The sequence below is a fragment of the Odocoileus virginianus genome, chromosome 23 (genome assembly GCF_023699985.2).
Source record: "Odocoileus virginianus isolate 20LAN1187 ecotype Illinois chromosome 23, Ovbor_1.2, whole genome shotgun sequence".
Lineage (NCBI taxonomy): Eukaryota > Metazoa > Chordata > Mammalia > Artiodactyla > Cervidae > Odocoileus > Odocoileus virginianus.
The window spans coordinates 15,407,909-15,428,315 of NC_069696.1; the positions used below are offsets into that span (position 1 = coordinate 15,407,909).

At 51.8% G+C, this 20,407-nt stretch overlaps 1 pseudogene; it reads right to left on the reverse strand.

Moving 5' to 3' along the window:
* Positions 1-2,623: 2,623 nt before the first annotated feature.
* On the reverse strand, positions 2,624-9,978 carry LOC139030528 (tyrosyl-DNA phosphodiesterase 1-like; annotated as a pseudogene).
* Between the last annotated feature and the right edge of the window lie 10,429 nt (positions 9,979-20,407).

Sequence of the window (20,407 nt, forward strand, 5' to 3'; positions counted from 1 at the left end):
GCCCGGCCGGGACCCAGCCGCCCTTTCTGCCACCCCCAGGTGGCCGCCGCAGGTGTGAGGTCTGGGGGCAGCCCGGCCACGTCCGGTCTCTGGGAAAAGGAACACAGGAAGCGAGGATGGGCCTCAGACCCCGGAGCCCACTCCCAGCCGCGCCCTCCAGGCAGGGCCTCGGGATCCTGCTGGAACCTCCCGGAGCTGTCCTGCCAGCCATGCCCACGCCTGGCTTCCTCTCCAGCGCCAATGGGAGGCAGAGGGCATTGGTTTCCGCCGCTGCAAACAAGCCCCTGAAAATCATCAGCTACCAGGTCAGGGTCTGGCGGCCTCACCGGGCGGAAGTCCGGGTGTCAGGGCCAGCCCTTGTCTGGAGGGGGTCCTCCTCCACACCCATGGGCTGTTGGCCAAATCCAGCTCCTGCAGCTGCAGGTAGGCCCCAGGGGCACCCGGCCCATCCCCCGGCCCGTGACCGACCAACGGCCTCTCGGCCTCCCTCTCTGAGCCTCTGGAACTTTGTCCTCTTGCTCCAAGTCGGGAAAACCCCCTACTCCAGGGACGCTCGTGCTTTTGGCAAGGGGCGACCCTACGAAGGCCACACAGCTGCACCAGGTACACTCAGAGGAAGGGGCCCCGGGCCCTGGCCCTGCCTTCCGGCGCCCTCGCGGTGTGGGGCGGGGGGGGCAGTGATGGTTAATCTCATGCGTCAGCTTGACAGCTCCGGGGAGAGCCCGGACGTCTGGGGGTGTCTGTGAGGCATCGGGGTCCAGGGCTCACTGCCCAGGCCCTGCCCTCTGGAAGGTCTATGGGTCATTTACTGAATCACGGAGACCCGCTCTATGGGCACGCTGTCAGGGGGCTGAGCACCCACAGAGGGGCAGGGCCATGGCTGGGACGGGAGCAGCCCACCCGCCCGGCAGCCCAGCCCCAGGTCAGACAGGCCTTCCCTGCCGGCATCTTATCCCGGCCTCAGAGGTGCAGCAGAGACCCCAGCACATCCACAGGCTCCCCGGGCTCGGCCAGAGGTCATAGGACTTCCCGTTTCACAGCTGTGCTCAGCTTTGTAAAGACCAGCCGATAGGACGTAGGATGCTCTGAACCCCAGAGGGAAATTTAATCACCTGTGTCTGATTCCTTCTTGGTCTTCAGTTTCATAAAGCCTTTCCACCTTGAACCCTCCGTATTCTATGAATTGAGAAATATTATCATTTTACCTCAGAGGTCTCCCCTCTAGTACAAGAAATCTCAGTAAAGATTACAGTAGAAATCCAGATAATTATAGCCAATTGTGCATTTTGTATGTATGTGTAAATATATCCAAGCTTCCCAGGTGGCGCTACTGGTGAAGAACTGGCCTGCCAATGCAGGAGACACAAGATTCAGTCCCTGGGTCGGGAAGATCCCCTGGAGGGGGGCATGGCAACCCACTCCAGTGTTCTTGCCTGGAGAAGACCGTGGACAGAGGAGCCTGGCGGGCTACGGTCCATAGGGTTTCACAGAGCTGTACATGACTGAGCGACTCAGCACGCACGCATGTATCTTCCGACCCGTCATGCCGGGAACCGGTCTAACGAGAAGGATGTGGCTTTTCTCCTGGTTTCCACCCGGGATGCCCCGGTGGTCTGCCAGCCCTTCCAGGGGTGGTCACGGCGCCTCACAGGACCTGGTGTGAATTCAGAGATGCCTCGTTCAGGGTCGGGGGGCCAAGGCCCTTCCCGGTGCCCAGGGGTCCCCAAGTGCTGGAGAATCGCTGTCCTGCTGGAGGTGCAGAGAGAACGGCCTCCTGGCCAGGGCGTTGACAGCTGCATCAGGCTGGGATAGGAATGGTCATGAGCGCCATCCCCAAATTAGCCCATTTGTTACTGGGATGAAAACGGGGCCCAAGGCGCCCTCCCCGTCCTCTTCTGCGACATCCCGAAATAGCTGCCTGCTGGTCATCGCTTCTGCATTAACGTTTTCATCTCGATTCAATTACAGCACGCGTATTTCTGGGCCGCTGGTTTATCATGTAAGAATGTAATTTAAAAGTGGTCTGCACCTCACATTCCACATTTAGGAGAAAAATTAAGTAAGAAGTAATGAATGCCACCCATCTCTCCACAACCACCCTTAAAGCTCTTGGCCCTTTAAATTCTTTATAGAAGGCTTGGAGATGAGGCCCCGCGGAGGAGGCCGGGTACCTCGCCATCAACAGGGCTCTGCGCACATTATCCGGCAAAATCCGCCATTAAGAGGCTTGCTCTGCTTGTTAAGTGCAGCTGGGATTACTTTGCCCTGATCTGTGATAATGCATCAATATTTGAAATGCATTTTCAATTTGGGATGTGTTTTAAAGCAACTCACAATTGCTGGACAACTGTAAATCAGAGGATTAAATTAATCATGTAATGAATATGGTGGTGCCATTTTTGGCAACACAGTTGAGTTTGCCTTTATTTTCATGTGATTCTCGGACTCTGCACGTTTGAAATGAATTAAAAGCTTTGTATTTAAACCATGACTACTCCAATTAGACTCCACTGGCCTGTCCACTTAGGATTCCAAGATGTCCAAGGCATCTTTCCCCCAGCGTGAGGCTGAGGGGATAAACTGGGGTCAGGCTCCCAGCCCCATCTCCGTCTGGGCTAGGTCATCAGCTGTGGGGCAGGCACGACTCCAGAGTGAGGCCTTGGCAGGCGAAGCCCTGAATGAGTCGCCAGAATGAGGAGCGACAAGACGGGGGCACCTTGGCCAGCTCGTCCACCTGGGGAAGCAGCGAGTGATGCTGGGGGTGGGAGGGGCCTGTTGGCCTGATGGGCAGCGTGGCCCACTGCTCAAGGGCTGGATTGGACGACCCTTGGGTCAGGCGTGAGTTGCAGTGTCAGCTGAGTCCAGCATTAATGCATCGACAGTATACACGGAACTGAAAAAAGGAGTCTTTTGCGCTGACAGGGGTTGGGATGCTGGGGGCGGAGCTCCTGGACCCCGGCCCTGTGTCCCCAGGAGCCAGTAGCTCAGCAGTCGCTGACCGCGTGGGGCAGATGTGTGGAGCACACGTGCTGTGTGAGGTGAGCCGACCTGCTCCCTCCCCAGGACCCACCCTGCCGTGGGAGCCTGTGCTCAGACCGGCGGTGGACACGGAGCTCCTGGCCCTCTGCACTCCGCCTGCCACGAGGCTCAGGTCCTGCAGACTCACCTGGGGGGGCAAGAGAAGGCATGGGTCGGCAGGTCGAGGGCTCCGCTGATTGTATTGCCACGGCCAGCCCAGCTCCTCAACCCCAGACTGTGCCTGTTCTGCGCTCAGAGCTGTGGATGCTCTCCAGAACCATCCACAGGGGTGGGTGCCCTGGGCCGTGCTGCCCTTGGGCTGGGCTGGATGGATGGAGGGCTTTCAACCCCATCGGCAGAGCTGACCTGAGTCCCAAGGGCCCCCAAGCAGGACCCAGCAGGCAGCTCAGCTCGCCGAAGGTGGGGGCCTCCTCGGAGCCCACTGCGATGCTCAGGCCACGCGGGCGGGAAACGGAACCCTCCCCCACAGGAGCGGAGCCCCGAGGAACAACCAGGGGAGGGGTTGCTCATTATATATTTTTGTTTAATGGATATTCATTATTTTTATTTACCTCCTTACCCGCAGCTATGTAAATAAATGCAGTGATACTATTCCTGCAGCAAAATGAATTATGGAATAGTTTCCTGAGGAACAGATGAGGGATCCTTAGCTAGCACTGACAGGAGGGTTCTCTAGGCCAGGCCAGAGCTGAGCCGGGGCTGGTGGAGCTTCCGGCCCCCTCATCCTCGTTTGGGGAGGGGGAGCAGGGGTGGACGAAGGTAGATGGAGCCGGAAGCTTCCCTGTCTGATGGCCGCGAGGCCCAGGATACTCTGTTGATCAGAACCCAAGGGAAGGACATCTCGTCGACCCTGCATCACCTGGGTGCCCCCATGCATTTGATGACCCCTCAGTGGGGTGCACCCTGCCTGAGCCCTTGCTGGTGGGCAGTGCAGACAGAAGCCCCGACCCTTGAGGGATTCAAGGCTTCTTCAGGAGCCCCCAGCGTCCTGGCACGGGCGCCCCTCACCCTGCCTGCCATCTCTGCTCTGTGATGGACTCACACCGGCTGTGTCCCTGCAGGCTGTTATGTCCCAAGACCAGAGGGCCCCTGGACCACACGGCTTCAGCATCCGTCACTGCCCAGGGCCCCTGATGGGCGCCCAGTCAGTCCCGACTCCTGTCTCAGAACCAAGAGCGTAACGGGCACGAGCTGAGGGCTGGGGCGTGTTGCCCCCGTCACGTGGAGGGAGACCCCGAAGCTGCTCAAGGTCCCTTCAACCTCAGACCAGGGAGGGAGGGGCCCTGGGATGACAGTGCAGTGGGGGGCGGAGGGTCAACAGCAAGGCCCCGGGCTTCCGTGCATCAGCACCTGCCTTGGTGCAGGGTCAACCAGACGCAAGAGCTGGGCCAGCCCAGATCTCGGGGAGTATAGCCTGTTGTGGGGATGTGCAGACAAAACGCACGTGTGGAAGCTGGGAAGGGGCCGCATGGGTCCTCACCTGCTCCACCAGCTGCTGCCCGGGCCACTAGGCCCTGTCTCTGGTGTCTTATCTGCGAAGGGGGACAATAATAGAACTTCCTGCATAGAAGGACTACGAGGATTAAATAAAACACTTCACACAACCTTAGTGTAGAGTGGTCTGTGCACATCACCACGTAGCACGCGGCACAGGAGTTCACAGATACTAGTGTGCATGCGTGCTCAGTCGCTCAGCCGTGTCCGACTCTCTGTGACCCTGTGGTCTGTAGCCCTCCAGGCTCCTCTGTCCATGGGATTCTCCAGGCAACAATACTGGAGGGGGTTGCCATTTCCTCCTCCAGGGGATCTTCCCGAGCCAGGGATCAAATCCGGGTCTCCTGCACTGCAGGCAGATTCTCCACCCACTGAGACACCTGCGAAGCCCAAATACCAGTGACTCCTGCCCAGCTCCTCACTGTATTAGTCAGCTCCAGCCAGAACACCACAGACCGGGTGCCTTAAATGACAAGAATTCATTCTCTCGCGGTTTCAGAGGTTGGCTGTCCAAGGCCAAGGGTCTGTTCTGAGGCAGGCTCTCCCCTCTGGTGGTGGATGGGGTCTTCTTGCTCTGTGGTCATGTGCACGGACCCTCTGGTGTCTTCTGATAAAGACACTAACCCTGTTGGATCAGGGCCCCAGCCTTATGGCCTCATTAAGCCTTAATTACTTCCTGAGCCACCATCTCCAAATACAGCCACCCTGGGGGTTAGGGCTGCCAAGTGTGAATTTGGAAGGACATGAATATTCAGTCCATAACACTCACCAGAGGTTACAAACATTCTACAGCTTTGTGATAAAGTTCTATTGATTAAAAGACAGGAAGCAGGACTTCCCTTGTGGTCCAGTGGCTAAGACTTCACCTTCCAGTGCAGGGGGTGTGGGCTCCATCTCTGCTGGAGGGCTAAGATCCCACATACCTCGTGACCAAAAACCCGAAATGTAAAGCAGAAACAAGACTGTTACAAACTCAACACAGACTTTAAATATGATCCACATCCAAAAAGTAAGTCTTCAGAAAGAAAGAAAGAAAGGAAGGTGCCCCAAGAATTCAAAGAGAGAGCGGGGACGGCAGACGGGCAGTGGTCAGTGACAGCCTAATAGAAAGGGACCAAGGAGGAGTGTTGAAGGGGACGAGCTAGTCTGAGCAAGATGTGGAAGCAGCACTGTGTCTGGCAGGGGTATGTCTGAAGGCAGAAGGACCAGCTGCTTGCGCGTTCGCTGCCTCCACCTCCTGTGAGCAACAGACGGTGGCTCCAGATGCCAGTGGCCTGGGAGAAAACATCCAGTCCCGTCCACTTCGAGCTTCTCTGTGGCTGGACAGCCTTCCGACTGCAGCAGATTTGGTGGCGTTAAGCCAGTCCCCCGGGACCCTGACGGTTGGGTCACACACTGGACCGAGTGACAAAGACCCCCCTTGCATGCTGAGAAGCCACCTATACTTGGGGTCTGTTATAATTTTATGGATAATAGATCATATCACACATGAGAAGAATTCATAATATGGAGATGAAGAAAAACAATTTATTAATGTTAATAAATCCTCCAATAAAACTTCCAGGAGGACCTATAGTGATAAATTGAATAATTATGAGTATAATTATGACTAACTAGAAGTATAATTTCATGCTAATGCAATAATAATGACACAAAAGTGTAGATCATGAATTTTAACTGCTTAGTTATTTCACATTTCCACAAGTATGGACAAAAAAAATCCTCTCTGAAATCTGATCAAATTATGGTTGACTGAGAAAGCATTCTCAGTTTAAACAGACATCGTTTTGATTATCTTTACTGGACTGCAAAAAAAGTCTCATGCTAATTAGGAACTTGGACTCAGGAAATAGATACGCAGTAATGCGACTCTTCTCTGAGTCAAAACATCTGATTAATCCACCATTTTATCACCCTTAGAAGGATAAAGCAGCCCATGAAAGAAGAGGGGGTGAGCCGAGTTTGCACTAAGTCTGCATTCCGTGATGGTGAGAGTTTCGGGGAGGAGACTTGGGCACAAAGATGTGAGCAGCTCAACTCGACAAAGAAGAAATGACACAAATGAGCTTACAAAACAGAAAGGGACTCACAGTCTTAGAAAATGAAACTGTGGCTGCCGGGAGGGGAGCTGGGGGACAGGATACTTAGGGAGATCGGGAGGGACGTGTCCACACTGCTGTCTTTAAAACGGAGAACCAGCGAGGACCTGCTCGAGAGCAGGAAACTCTGCTCAATGTCACGTGCCAGCCAGGATGGGAGGGGAGTCTGGGGCAGAATGATCCTCGTATATGTGTGGCTGAGTCCCTTCGCTGGTCACCTGGAACCGTCACGACACGGTTAATCGGCTACACCCCCCCAAAAGATAAAAAGGTTTTAAGGAGGTGCTTTAGGGGCAGGTGCCCCTGTGTCATTGGCTCGGATGTGGCAGTGCCCACGAGACCCTCCTCCAGAAGCGCAGACACTGATTGGGGCTATGCGGTCAAGGTTCAGGAGATTAAAAAGAGAAATATTTTAAGGTGTTACCGGCAACCCCAAATTAACGGCTCCTCTGAAAGGGAGAATGCCCAGGGAATAAGGGATGGAGCAGTCACCCTCAGCCTGACTCGGGACCCAGCAACACAGCTTAACACTCTGCACGGTCTTCCTAGAGCTTTTTGCTCATATGATTAACAGAGTCTCTAAGAATAGTCAGTGTGCTGTGGAAGACCACAGGACTGGCCCTAAGACCAGGTCCTGCAGCCGGAAGAAAACGTGGGCATCCAGGTTGACCACAAGGGCCCCAGTGGGGAGACACAGCCCACCCCCCCCCCGTGCGTGCTGGCTCTCACGGCGTCATGTTTGCAACTGTCTTCCCACGATGCCCGTGATGGGACCTTACCCTCCAGATAAGGCTGTCGCCTTCACGCCCATGGAGACCGGGGGAGGAGAGATGTCCTCCCAGGACAAGAGGCCTGAAGTGGACAAGGGCACTGAAGAATCTATTAATCTGCTTTAAGAAATGGCCAGTGTTTCAAGCAGCCGTGTCCCCACCAGCATCACACAAGCCCTCTAGTCCCCCCACCCCACTCCCCCTGAGTAGGGTCAGTTCTTAATTCTGATAGACACACGGTCATGTCTCGTCACTCTTTTATTTGCATTTCCCTGATGACCATTTTTTCATGCACTTATTTGGTACCCATACATCTTTGCTGAATGGACTGTTTGTATATTTTGTCCATTTTTTACTTGGTTATTTTCTTAATGAGCTTTGAGAGTTCTTTATAAATTCTGGACACACATCCTTTATTAAATTTATGCTTTATAAAGACTTCTTTCTCCAAGTCTGTCACTTGTCCTTTTACTCTATTAATAGTCTTTCAAAGACCAGGAGTTTTTAAATTAGAAGAAGTCTAATATATCAATTTTTTGTTTTATAGATATTAATTTTGGTGGTGATATTTAATTTTATCTATGAATTATTTGCCTAAACCAAGGTCTCAAAGATCTTTTCTATGTAGATGACTTGCAGTGCTAGAGTTTAGATTTTGTATTTAGGATTATGACTCACTCTGAATTAATTTTTGCATATGGTGAGAGATATGGTTAAAGTTTGGATTTTTTTTTTCATATTTATATCTGAATGTCCCAGCACAATATGGGGAAAAGACCATCTTTTCTTTTTTTGGGGGGGGAGCTGGAATTCTTTAATCTTGCATGAATGGAGGAAAAAGGACATTAGAAAGTAAATGGAAAATAAAAATAATCAGGTTCTATGTAATTTACCCTTGTCTCTGTACTCCAAGAGCAGAAGTCCTGAGTCAATTGCACTAAGCTATTGGCCAGGAGAGAAAAGGGCCGTGAAAGATTCATTCATCAAGCTGCTGAGGAATGGACTGACATACCTGCTCATACAGGAAAAGGCACACATTCACCAGCCACTTGAGAACCACCACAGGAAGGAAATCATCAAGACTCCTTAATTCTTACAGGAAATGTCACACATAAAAAGACCCGTTCAGACATGGAGTCTAAAACAATGAGTCCAAAGGAAACTCCATGTACTGACTGGAAAGTATCAGGACAAAATTACAGGGATGTAGAAAGAAACGGAAAAATTGAGGTCAGGAGGAGAAGAGGGCGACAGAGGACGAGATGGTCGTGTGGCATCAGGTCCGAGCTAACTCTGGGAAATAGTGAAGGACAGGGAAGCCTGGCGTGCTGCAGTCCACGGGGTCGCAAAGAGCTGGACACGACTGAGCGACTGAACGACGACAGGAAAGAAGCTGGGCAGCAGCCTTCTCTTTGTCGCCTCTCTGCTTTGGTGCCAGCAAAACAAGCCTGTTATGAGACCAGTGACTGCCCCTCCTGGGACTTGAATCATATGTACTGTGCAAGTCGCGAGGCAGTTTTCTAACAGGCTGGGTTTCAGTCTGAGTCTCTGGAGTATCAGGTGATTCTTGTGAAAAGAACTAGGGACAGGACATCCCGGGTGGTCTAGTGCTTAGGACTTCGCCTTGCAGTGCAGGGCGTGTGGGTTTGACCCCTGTTCGGAGAGCTAAGATCGCACAAGCTTTGCTGCCTGGCAGAGGGTGACATTCCCGTAAGGCTTTGCCTCGGCAACGAGCTGAGCCTTGCTTCCCGTTTGTCGCCATGCACAAGCAGGACTGGTTTCTCCCTGAACTCTGGTGGATACTGTTTTACAAGCCAGTCCATGTCAAGGCAGTAGTTAAACTGAGCTGAAGAAGCAAGTGTCCCAAGGAGAGGAGATAAAGTACCCTCGACGTGGAGGGCTGCCGCGTTAAACTTGGGCTCAATCCGGGAGACTCTCGTGAGATGGAGCCGGAAGGGTTCCCTTTATCCAGCAAGTCCCAGACATCCTGGCCTTCCCCGACGTTTCCTGCTCATCTTCCTCCTCCGGGAGCCCACGCTGGCCGGGGGGCTGTGAGGCCCCGCTCCCCGCGCCGCTCGGCCCCTGGGAGAGGGGGGCCTTTCTCCTCTCTGACCCTCGAGGCCCTCGGCTGCTCCTGCTGCAGCTTTCGAGGCAGTGCATCCTCACTGCTGTGCAGACACCAGCCGCGGTCCTCCTGGGAGCCGCTCTTCTGTCTTTTGCAAGGTGAAGCTTCTGAAACTGAGTCTGTGGTGCTGAATTTCACGGGCTCCAGCTTCCCCCTGAGGGCGGCTTTCCGAGCCTCGGAGCAGGTGTACTGCGGCTGCCCAGTGGCCCCCTGCCCGGCTTGGGGAGGAGAGAGGCAGACGGCTTGTCCAGCTCTGGCTTCTCCTCCTCACTTCCATCACTGCTGGATATCGTCCACTTCCCATAATTGCCTTCCTGGGACGTCATGCTTCTGGGCGCTCCGCTGCCCTCCGGACCCGCCTCCAAGCCCGCTGGCCCGTGAGGACCCGCCGGACCCGGGCTTCCCGCGCACCGGGCCGGGATGAGAGGAGGCGCAGCGCTCCCGCCGCGGCCTCCACAGGTTTAGTGCCCAAGGTCCCCGAGCGTGCATCCGCCCGGGACCCCGCTCCGTCCTCCCATCTTTTCTTTACTGAATTGCTTTTGCAGCTCTCCAGATCAGCTGTTCATGCACATATAGATCTACCTCTGAACTTTCTATTCCATCATTCAAGTATTTATCTGTTTCTTAACCACCTGTCTTTTCACTTCTGTGACTTTTCAGTCATAAAATCAGGTAGGTAAGTCTTCCAACTTTGTTCTTTTGCTCAGTTTTTCTGTTAGTCTAGGCTCTTTGAAATTCCATGTAAATTTTTGAATCAGTTTATTAATTTATGCACAAATGCTCGATGAAATTTTGATTGGGATTGTGTTGAATCTACAGATCAATTGGGGAGAATAATATCCCAACAGTACCGAGTCTTTGGACGCATGAAATCTCTATTCATTCAGTTCTTTCGTAGTTTCTCCAAGTGATGATTTATGGATGTCTGTGTCCAGGTCTTTTACATCTGTCATCAAAGTTGTCTATAAGCATTTCATTTTCTTATACTATTGTAAAGAATATTTATTTTTTGTATTTTTCTGATTGCTAGTTACAAGTATATACATTATCCTGAAATAATGCTAAACTCTTATGATTTCTAGTAGCTGTTATGTATATTCCACTGGATTTTCTTTTTTGTTTGTTTGATTTGTTTATTTATTTACTTGGCTGTGCTGGGTCTTGGGCTTCCCATGTGGCGCTAGTGTTAAAGAACATGCCTGCCAATGCAGGAGACATAAGAGATGTGGGTTCGATCCCTGGGTCAGGAAGATCCCGTGGAGGAGGGCTGGACTATTCTAGCCTGGAGAATGGCATGAACAGAGGAGCCTGGCGGGCTACGGTCCATAGAGTCGTGGGGGCAGACACAGCTGAAGCAATCGAGCACACGCGCACACACTGGGTCTAGTTGTGGCACTCAAGGTCTCTGACCTTCCTTGCAGGATGTGAGCTCTTAATTGTGGCAGGTGGGGTCTAGTTCTCTGACCAGGGAGTGAACCTAGGGCCCCTGTGTTGAGAGTACGGCCTCCTAACCACTGCACCACCAGGAAAGTCTCTGGATTTTCTAGATAGATTATCATGCTATCTCTGAATAGAGATAGTTTTATTTCCTTCCTTCTAGACACAATGTACCTAATATCTTAAATCTAGATACTATGTATTTCTGGATGCATTCTTGCCCTATTTTATGTAGAAACATAATACTGGTCAGAAACTCCAACGCTCTGATGAATAGCGATGTGAGAACAAGCACCCTTGCCTCATCCTTAGGGTGGACCGTTCAGTCTTTCACCATCGAGTAATATGTTCATCCGCCACAGATGCCCTTAGTCAGGTTGAGGAAGTCCCTTCTAACCCTAGTTTATTGAGAATCTTTATCATGGAGCCATATTGGACTTTATCAAGGGCTCTGTTCATTTGCTTGCACCTATTGAGAAGATTGTGTGTTTTTCCTCTTCTGGATTTCTAATGTGCTTGGTTACTTTAATGGATTTTCAGATGTTAAAAGAAGCTGGGCATTCCTGAGATAAATCCCACTTGGTAATGATTATTTGTTTCTTCGTGCTTTGTTGAGGTCAACCTGCTAAAATTTGTTGAGAATTTTTATACTCACGTTCTCAGGATTCCTTGTGATGGCTCTGTGGGTTTCTGGCTTTGTTTTGCATCGTAGTACCCCTGGCCCTATAAAATGGCGTGAGGAGCACTCCCTTCCCTCCAGCTGCAAGGACGAGTGCCTGTAGAACGGGCCCTATTGCTTCCTAGAATGTTTGATAGATTCACTGGTAAAGTCATCTGAACTTGGAGTCTTCCTTAAGAGAGATTTATCAATATTTAAATCTTTCCAAAAAAGCAGATTTTGGTTTTGTTGATTTTCTCTCCTGTTTGTCCATTTCATCTTTCATTGGTTTCTGCTCTTAGTTTATGATTTATTTTCTTCTACCTAATTTTGGTTTAATTTTATTTTATTTTAGTCTCCAAGAGATCTTGATTAAGATATTTTTTCCCTAATATAACCATTCACTGCTATAGCAAGTGAAAGTGAAAGTGCTAATAGCTCCGTCGTGTCCAATTCTTTGTGACCCCATGGACTGTAGACCACCAGGCTCCTCTGTGCATGGAATTCTCCAGCCAAGAATCCTGGAGTTGGTAGCCGTTGCCTTCACCAGGGGATCTTCCTGACCCAGCGATCTAACCCAGGTCTCCCACACTGTGGGCAGATTCTTTACCGTCTGAGTCACCAGTAACTACTTCAATAGCATCAAACAAATTTTGATCTATTATATTTCAGTTTTCTGTCAATTCTAAATATTTTTGATATTTCTTAATTTTTTGAATTGCTGGTTATTTAGGAATATGTTAGTTTTTAAATATTGGGGGGATTTCTCAAAATTTTTCCTTTTATTGATTTATAATTTAGTTCTATTGTATTCAGAAACAACTTTGTATGACTTAAATGCTTTTCAGGATATTTTGAATTTTATGACCGTAATGGTCTGTCTAGTAAACGTTCCATTTCAAAGGAAACTGTGTCTTCTTGTTGCTAGGTAGAGGATTTTACAAATGTCAATTATTTCAAGTTTGTTGATAGAATTTTGGTCTTATATATAATTATTTTCTATCTACTTATGCTGTCAATTATTGAGAGAGCAATTTTTAAATCTCAGACTGGAATTAATTTTTAACTTTATTATATCTCTTTTTGCTTTATATATTTTCAAGCTTATAGGTGTGTAGGAGTTTAGGGTTTGCGTGACCTGGGTGAGTTTACCCTTTTACCATCATTATGAAGTGACAGTCTATCCCTGGTAATATTTGTGGCTCTAGAACAGGCCTATATAATATTTATTATAGTCAATTTTATGTGAAGGTGAGCATGGGATATACTTGTTAAGTATTTTCATTTGAACTTATATGTCTTTTTATTTGAATTTCTTATGAATAGCATATATTTGAGTCTTTTTAAACTAACCTATTTCCACATTTTAATTAGAACATTTACATCATTTATATTTAATGTGAATATTGCCATTCTTTATGTCTATCATCCTGCAAATTGCTTTCTACTTGTCCTATGTGATTTTTACTCCCTTTCCAGTCTTTTTCTGACTTACTTTAGTAGGAGAAAAATTTGATATAAAATCAAATTCAGGGAATTGGCATTTCATTTTTTGACCAAAAAATTATGTTTTCAACTGAAAGTGACCATAGCAACCTCTACTACCGTACAGGGAGCAGAAAAGTCCGGGCTCACCGGTTTCACCTGTGGCTGAAGAATGATTAAAATGCTGCAGGTTTATGAAGGAGTAGGAGGGAGAGAAATATATATATAAATACCATAGTGTTCAATTACAGCATGGGATAATCTTCACCCTGTCATAAATATGAATTGAATTGAATTAGCAGGAACAAGGAGCCATCAATCTGGGTGTCAGCATATTCCAAAATACTTCTCTATTTTTCTGTTCTTAAAATACTGTCCTCTTCTCTATGCTATCTTTGCAATTTTTAGTCTGTACATATTACTTAAGTATCCGGGCTTATCCAATACATGTTGCCATAAAAGTAAGGAACAAAGAAAGTTGCGGTTCTCACGCTGCTTGTTAACATAAAGACTGAATATAAGGTGCGGATCGTTGAGGCATAATCACATGTCAAAACAGGCATTGTCGTGCAAATGTATTACTTCTGTCAAATGAGTCAGTCAAGATGGGAATGTGAGCGAGTTCACGTAGACTGTGACAGCGGCTCAGGAACCTGTCCTCACATCGCCTCGTGCGACCCGCGCATCGCCCGATCCTCTGCTGCTGGGGGAGGGAAGCCAGCGTGCTGGTGGGCTCTGGGGCTGGGCGGTGGGCAGAGAGGGTCCAGGAGGTTCTTCTCTCCTCTTGCACGTCTGTGAGATACTCCACAATGAAAGGGGCAGAGAGGAGGCAGGGAGGGAAGGAGCAGAGAGGCAGAAAGAAGGAGAAGAGGGGGAAAGAAGACAGTGAGTCCGGGGAAACCGCACGGTTTCTGCCAGGATGTCAGCCTCTGGCTGCCAAGCCCCACCTCAGCACGCAGAGCAGAACACGAGTACCTGCCCACGTTCCTAATGACCAGAGCAGACTGATTCTGCCCAAATAGATGAAAGTGTGACCATCCCGCTGCCCGCTGCCTCTCCTGCACCGAGCACCCACCAGGAAGGTATATCTCACCCACAAGTTAACGTAAGTTACCCCATCCATGTGTCTAATCAATTAGGGACAGGCAATGCTGGAGCAGGAGGGGCTCGGGGCTCTCCGATCCAGGGCTCCCACTCCAGGTCGGACACCACTGCCTGTTGGGCCACAGTCCCCACAGGGAGAGCTGTGTATCCTCCTGGCATGGCGACCCTGGTGAGGAGCCTGGAACCAGTGGTCTGCCCCCTCAGCCCAGAGAGGGGCTGACGGAGACCCGAAGAGATAAAGGGCCTTCTCCAAGGTCAGATGCTGACTTAGACAGAGAATCAAGTGCCGCTGGAAGGAAACCTCCTTTCTCCAGTTCGCCTTGCAGGCTCAGAGCACGGCCTGCTGTCCAGTGGCCATGACCTCGGGCACAGACGGGGGAGGGCAGCTGCACTCAGAGCCTGCTGTCGGCCGCCCGGCGGCTCCGCTGGAATGGAAATAGTGCCCGCAACGCACGTCCCTGCTGGACAGCAAGCAGCTTCTGGGACGAGTCTGGCAGCGCCTCCCGCTGCACGGGGTCAGCGTGTCTCCCACCCGAGGCAGTGAGTGAACGGTCACCGAGGAGATGGTAAGGGTGTCACAGGGGTGTTTTTAGTTATAACAGCAGGAAACTGGAAAGGCCCGTGACGGCTGATTTTTTGTGTCAACTTGACAGAGCCGTGGGGTACCCTGGACTGAGGCCTGGAGGACCAGCAGGAGGTCAGCCGAAAGAGGGAGCTTTTGGGGCTTCGAAATTCTGGGCAGAAAAGCTGTGACCAATCTGGGCAGCATATTAAAGAGCAGAGGCATCATTTTGCCTACAAAGGTCCATAATGTCAAAGCTTTGGTTTTTCCAGTAGCCATGTATGGATGTGAAAGTTGGACCGTAAAGAAGGCTGAGCATTGAAGAAGTGATGTTTTTGAACTCTGGTGTTGGAGAAGACTGTTGAGAGTCCCTTGGACTGCAAGGTCAAACTAGTAAATCCTTAAGGAAATCAGTCCTGAATATTCGTTGGAAGGACTGATGCTGAAACTGAAACTCCAGTACTTTGGCCACCTGATGTGAAGAGCTGGCTCATTGGAAAAGACCCTGATGCTGGGAAGAACCGAGGGCAAGAGAAGGGGATGACAGAGGATGAGATGGTTGGGTGGCATCACCGATTCAAGGGACATGAGAGCAAACTCCAGGAGATGGTGAAGGACAGGGAAGCCTGGGGTGCTACAGTCCACGGGGTTACAAAGAGTCGGACACGACTGAGGGGCTGGACAATAACCACCTTCTGGGCAGAAGGAGCCGCTGCGCACACCCTCCGGTCCTGAAGCGTGTGTGCAGACGGACTCATCTCAGGCAGACCCTGCACTGGTACTGTCTGCATCCGCAAGGCTCGGTCTTATGATGCGAGCACGCAAGGAGCCCCGCGCGCCCTGCTCTCCTTCCACGAGCACGCTGACCACTGAAAGTTGGATTAAAGCCGCACGTCTCTTCTGGATGTTATGGAAACATCCCCTTCTCCTTTGAAAACACAGCCATCTCTCAGGCGGGCTGGGCATCTTCCACCAGCCTCTCCAGATATGCCCTCGGCCTCTCCTACCTGGGGTCCTCTGTGCAGCCGCCCACCTCAGCCCCTGTCCTTTCACCGGCAGAGCTCAGTCCAGTGAGGACAGGGCAGGAACGGGGATGGGGGGAAGGTCCGGGCCCCCGGGGCCCTGGGCTGATTGCTCTGCTCCTCTGAAGACCCTGCTCTGGGCCAGCAGAGTCCGGCTAACACTCAGGCCTCCAGCCACTCCTTGGGGCTTCAGCTTCCCTTGTCAGGTGCCCCAAACTCTACCAGCTTCCCGAGAGGCAGGACCTTTGTGAAGCTGCCCAGTCACAAGCTTCCTGGGGATCCCTGACCACGCGCTTCTGCTCAGAGCTCACCTGTAAAGCCTCACAGGCCGGCTCTTCTGAAACCTGGTCATTCTCAGGGGTACAAGAAGGGGTGTCCTTTTTCTTCCTTCTGTCTCAGGGGGTCCCTGCAGGTGGCTCCCTTCAATGGGTCCCTCCTCCACACTCTAACCAGAAATCTCTTCGCCGGCACCCTCTGGGTGGATTCACAGATGAGTCCCATTAATAAAACCCGTTAATGGAATTCTCCCTGTCATCAGACAGGAGCCACAGGGAAGAAGCAGTTGACAAAACTCCACACTAATTCCTGCTTAAAAAACAGAGCAAACGGGAACTGGAGGGGGAGACTTCCTCTGTCTGACAGGCTGTGTTCTCAGATGGCTCGGAGAGACCCCCCGCTGGAACAGCACTTCAGAGCTGTTCTCAGCCTCGAGCCAGCCCACCAAGCTCCGTGTCCTTCACTGTCCTCCAGGACCCTTATTCAAGCAAGAAAGCGGAGGGTCACATGTGACTGGTCCTTTGCACCACGTGTCCCCGTGCTTCTCCTGGGGCCCCCCGGGCAGGGATCTAATGACCTCTGACACAAGGACAGTAAAGAACCCCCCCTCCCCGAGATGAGAATCCGGGGCTGAGGCCCAGCGACTGGGGGGTGAACACATTCCCGGAGCTGGATCGGTGTCCAGAACCCAGACACACTCTCTCTGCACTGCCCTGTTAGGGACAAGACGCAGAAGGAAATGAGCATCAGAAAAAAGGATCCGTGTTTGGAAACAAGACGTTTCGTCACCTGGAAATTCAATAGGAAAATTGTGAAATGACCAGAAGTAGTGAGAAAGCTTGGCCCTCTGTATCAGCCCGTGTAATCAATAGCTCTCTAATCAAGCCAAAACACATTAGGAAATGTAATCACATTTTTAAACAAATTTTTACTGGAGTATGGTTGCTTTACACGGTCGTGTCAGTCTGCTGTAAAGCAAAGTGAACCAGCCGCACGTGCACACGCATCCCCTCCTTTTCGGATTTCCTTCCCATTTAAGCGCCACAGTTCACGGACGAGAGTTCCCGCCGCTGTGCGCGGTAGGTTCTCCCTCATCCTGTTTCACACGTGACGGGGCGCATGTCAACCCCGGCTCCCAGGTCCTCCCCCCCACCCCGGCGTCCACGCTTGTTCTCTGCGTCTGTGCCGCTTGTTTCTGCTTTGCAAACAGGTTCGTGCGGACTAAAGACCTAAAGGTGAGGCCGGGCGCTCCGAAACGCTTAGAGGAAAACATAGGCAGAGCGCTCTTAGACATTAATGGCTGTCATTGCTTTTCACTTTGGCAACAGTCTCAAAACTAAGTGTGTAGCAGTAGGCAAAACAGAGACGCCGACGAGGAGAACGGACGTGCCCACAGCGGGGGAAGGGGAGGGCGGGGCGAGTTCAGAGAGGAGCACGGACGGGTACGCGCGGCCCTGGGTGCAGCCGACGCGCGGGGAGGCTGCTGGTAGCACCGGAGCTCCGTGCTCTGCGCTGACCCGGAGCAGCAGGACCAGGGGAGGGGGACGTCCGAGAGGGAGCGGCGTCCGAGTGCTCACAGGGGCTCACGTCGCTGCACGGCAGAAAGAGCACAGCCTGCAAAGCAGCGACTCTCCAACTAAAGTTAAAATGCTTTTCACAAAGAAGTAGCAGGAGTTCTGTGAAGAAAGGCATCATACTGCAGAAGATGAAGCCACAGGGAGGGAACAGGGTGCACGAGGAATGTCTGCCTCCCCCAAGTCCATCGGTCACAGCCCCGTCCTCTGATGGGCTGGAATTAGGGGTTCAGTGAGGTCACCGGGGTGGGGCCTCTGAGAGAACCCAGACCCGTCTCTGTCCATCTGTGGGGACGCGTGGAGACAGTGGCCGCCGCCCTGCCAGGAAGACGGGGTCCTCCAGACCCTGGGTCTGCCGGCATCCTGATCTTGGGCTCCCACCCCCGGAACTGAGAAACAAGCGCCTGCTGTCTGCACCACCCGGCCAGTGGGGTTCAGCCACCTGAGCCGTGGCAGGGGGGAGTGGATGTGAGCGCGGTCCTGTCTCCAGATTTCCCCTGGAGTCCTGGAAGCTAGAGAGGCCCAGGACCCAGAGCACAGCAGCAGTCAGTGGGGGCGCGTGAGGGAAGGGGGGAAGGCCTGGACAGCTCCCAGCAGGAACCGTCCTGGAGCTCAATGCGCCAGTTTGAAATTTCACCTGGAAGCAAAAAGGAACAGCAGTAAAGGAGAATGTTACCCTAGAATGTGAGGGAAAAGCCGCAAACCTCTCGAGCGTACAGATGAGCTTCAGACAAGGAGACGTAGCCCCAGGCTTTGCAGCGGAACCACAGCCAAGGGCCTGTGAGCCTGGACCCTGGGCTTCAGGGCGCCATGCTGAGCCACCAGTGATTTGGGAGGAAAAATCCAAGTAAAAATCATATCAGTGGATTGCAACAAAAACTATGGGAACTCATGGGGGGTGGGTTAAGGTGTGAAGAAACATACAGGCGTCAGTATGGCCACCAAGCCTCAAGTTGGGGGTCCCCCCAGCAGACCCTTCCATCCGTACCCCGAGTGTCCGGTCCAGCCCCTTGGGGCAGCCCCGGCCCTCAGCGGGTGTCCCTCTGTCGCCAGGTGACCCCACACGCTGTGTGTCAGAACTCCCGGCGTTCCAGGAATCCCCACAAGAAACGTGCAGCAGCTGCTTGGAGAGCAGGCAGACGCTGTCTCAGACGGGAGCCCCAGCCCAGCCTCGCCCTCTGCCAACAGCCCACCCACCCCCGGAGGCGCCAGACGCGCCCAAACACAGCCCCACTGCCGACGGCTCTGAAGGGGAAGACGGCGCGGTTTTGTCGCGAGGAGTCACACGTTGATGAGATTCCCAACAAGTTTCGAGCCAAGAGCTCTCTCTTTCTGGTTAGCCACCCTCTGTCGCACTCTGCTCAAGCGTTTTCCCCTGCCAGCGTGGTCAGCCCCGAGGTCTTGAGACAAGCAGGGCTTGGGGCGCTAAGACAACAAGGAAATCATCCGTTTCTGGCACTGTTAAGAGGGTTTATTAATAGCCCAAGCACAGTCATCGGTTGGCCCCCAAAGTCCTCTTCCGTGGTTACAGATGATCCATTTCTATCTCATGGCCAGAAAAGACTTCATCTGATTCATTTTAATTATTTTCCAGAAATGATCCATTTCCCATGAAAATGTGTATAGAGTTTATTTCATTCCTGGAAGTCATTACTTTCTCGTGAAAAATTCCAAGTGCCCTGGCGCACAGGGGAGATAAAATTAGCCTCGACTCTCATCACAGAGCAGAGAGCGATTTTGCCTCCGTTTGGGGCACGAGTCTTGGAGCCGTGTCTTACTCTGCACCGCGGGTGGGGTCTGCCTTAGGAGTGGGGCCATGCCTGCCTGCCCCCCGAAAGGTTCAGGGCCACAGACGGCCCGGGGGCTGCTCATGCTGCAGTCATCATGCCTGGAGAGACACCCCCAGCACTGAAGCGGCCCGTGACCCTGACAAAGCTGGGGGATCGTTTCTAGTCCCAACTCAAAGCAGCGCCGACCTGTGGGCCCGGCTCTCTAGTTCATGTGAAAGGATTTTTTTTAATACGTTCAGGAAATAGTTACGTATGAGTCAAGACAGCACAGTTCTGTTCTCTCACTCAACGCCAACATGCTAGGACTACCTTAAATGTCACTTAAAAATCTGTGATGTTCTTAAATAGATGCCACAGTTAATCAGGCATAATTCCACGTCTCTGTGATGCGATCTAAGTATCCGTAATTACCAAGGCAGCCTCCCGGATCTTGTGTGGTGTGTCGCCCTGCAGAAGACTGGAAGCAAAGCCCTCATCTTAACAAGGGCACTTCTTCCCAGGCACCTCGTGGGATGTGAGAAGGAATCCTTGTGAAAACAGTTTTTCACCTCTATTAACAACTCACTCTATAAAGACAATGTCAGGCTTAATCAGGACCTGAAGGTGTGGGATGTTAAATCAAATGCATAGGAAATCTCTGAATTCCCAAATGCTGCTCGGGGGAAAAACAACATTGGGTCCAGGAAAAAGCAGACTGCAAAGTGACATTTACAAGAATTGATGACAGCGCCCTGAGCACGGGGCCCAATTACCCGCCGCCAGTCACACCTGCTGGCCCGCGGGTCTCCGGGGCCGTCTGGGCCCCTTCCGCCCCCGCCGTCAGTCCTGGCTGGGGCATTGCAGGAGGCAGACGGACGGCTCAGGTGTCAACACTGTCTGGCTGGCTGCACGTCGGCCTGGAAGGCTTCCTGATGTGCAGGCCGGGGCCGCCGTTCATTTTTCCTCCAGTTCACTCGTTCCTCCACTCCGCAC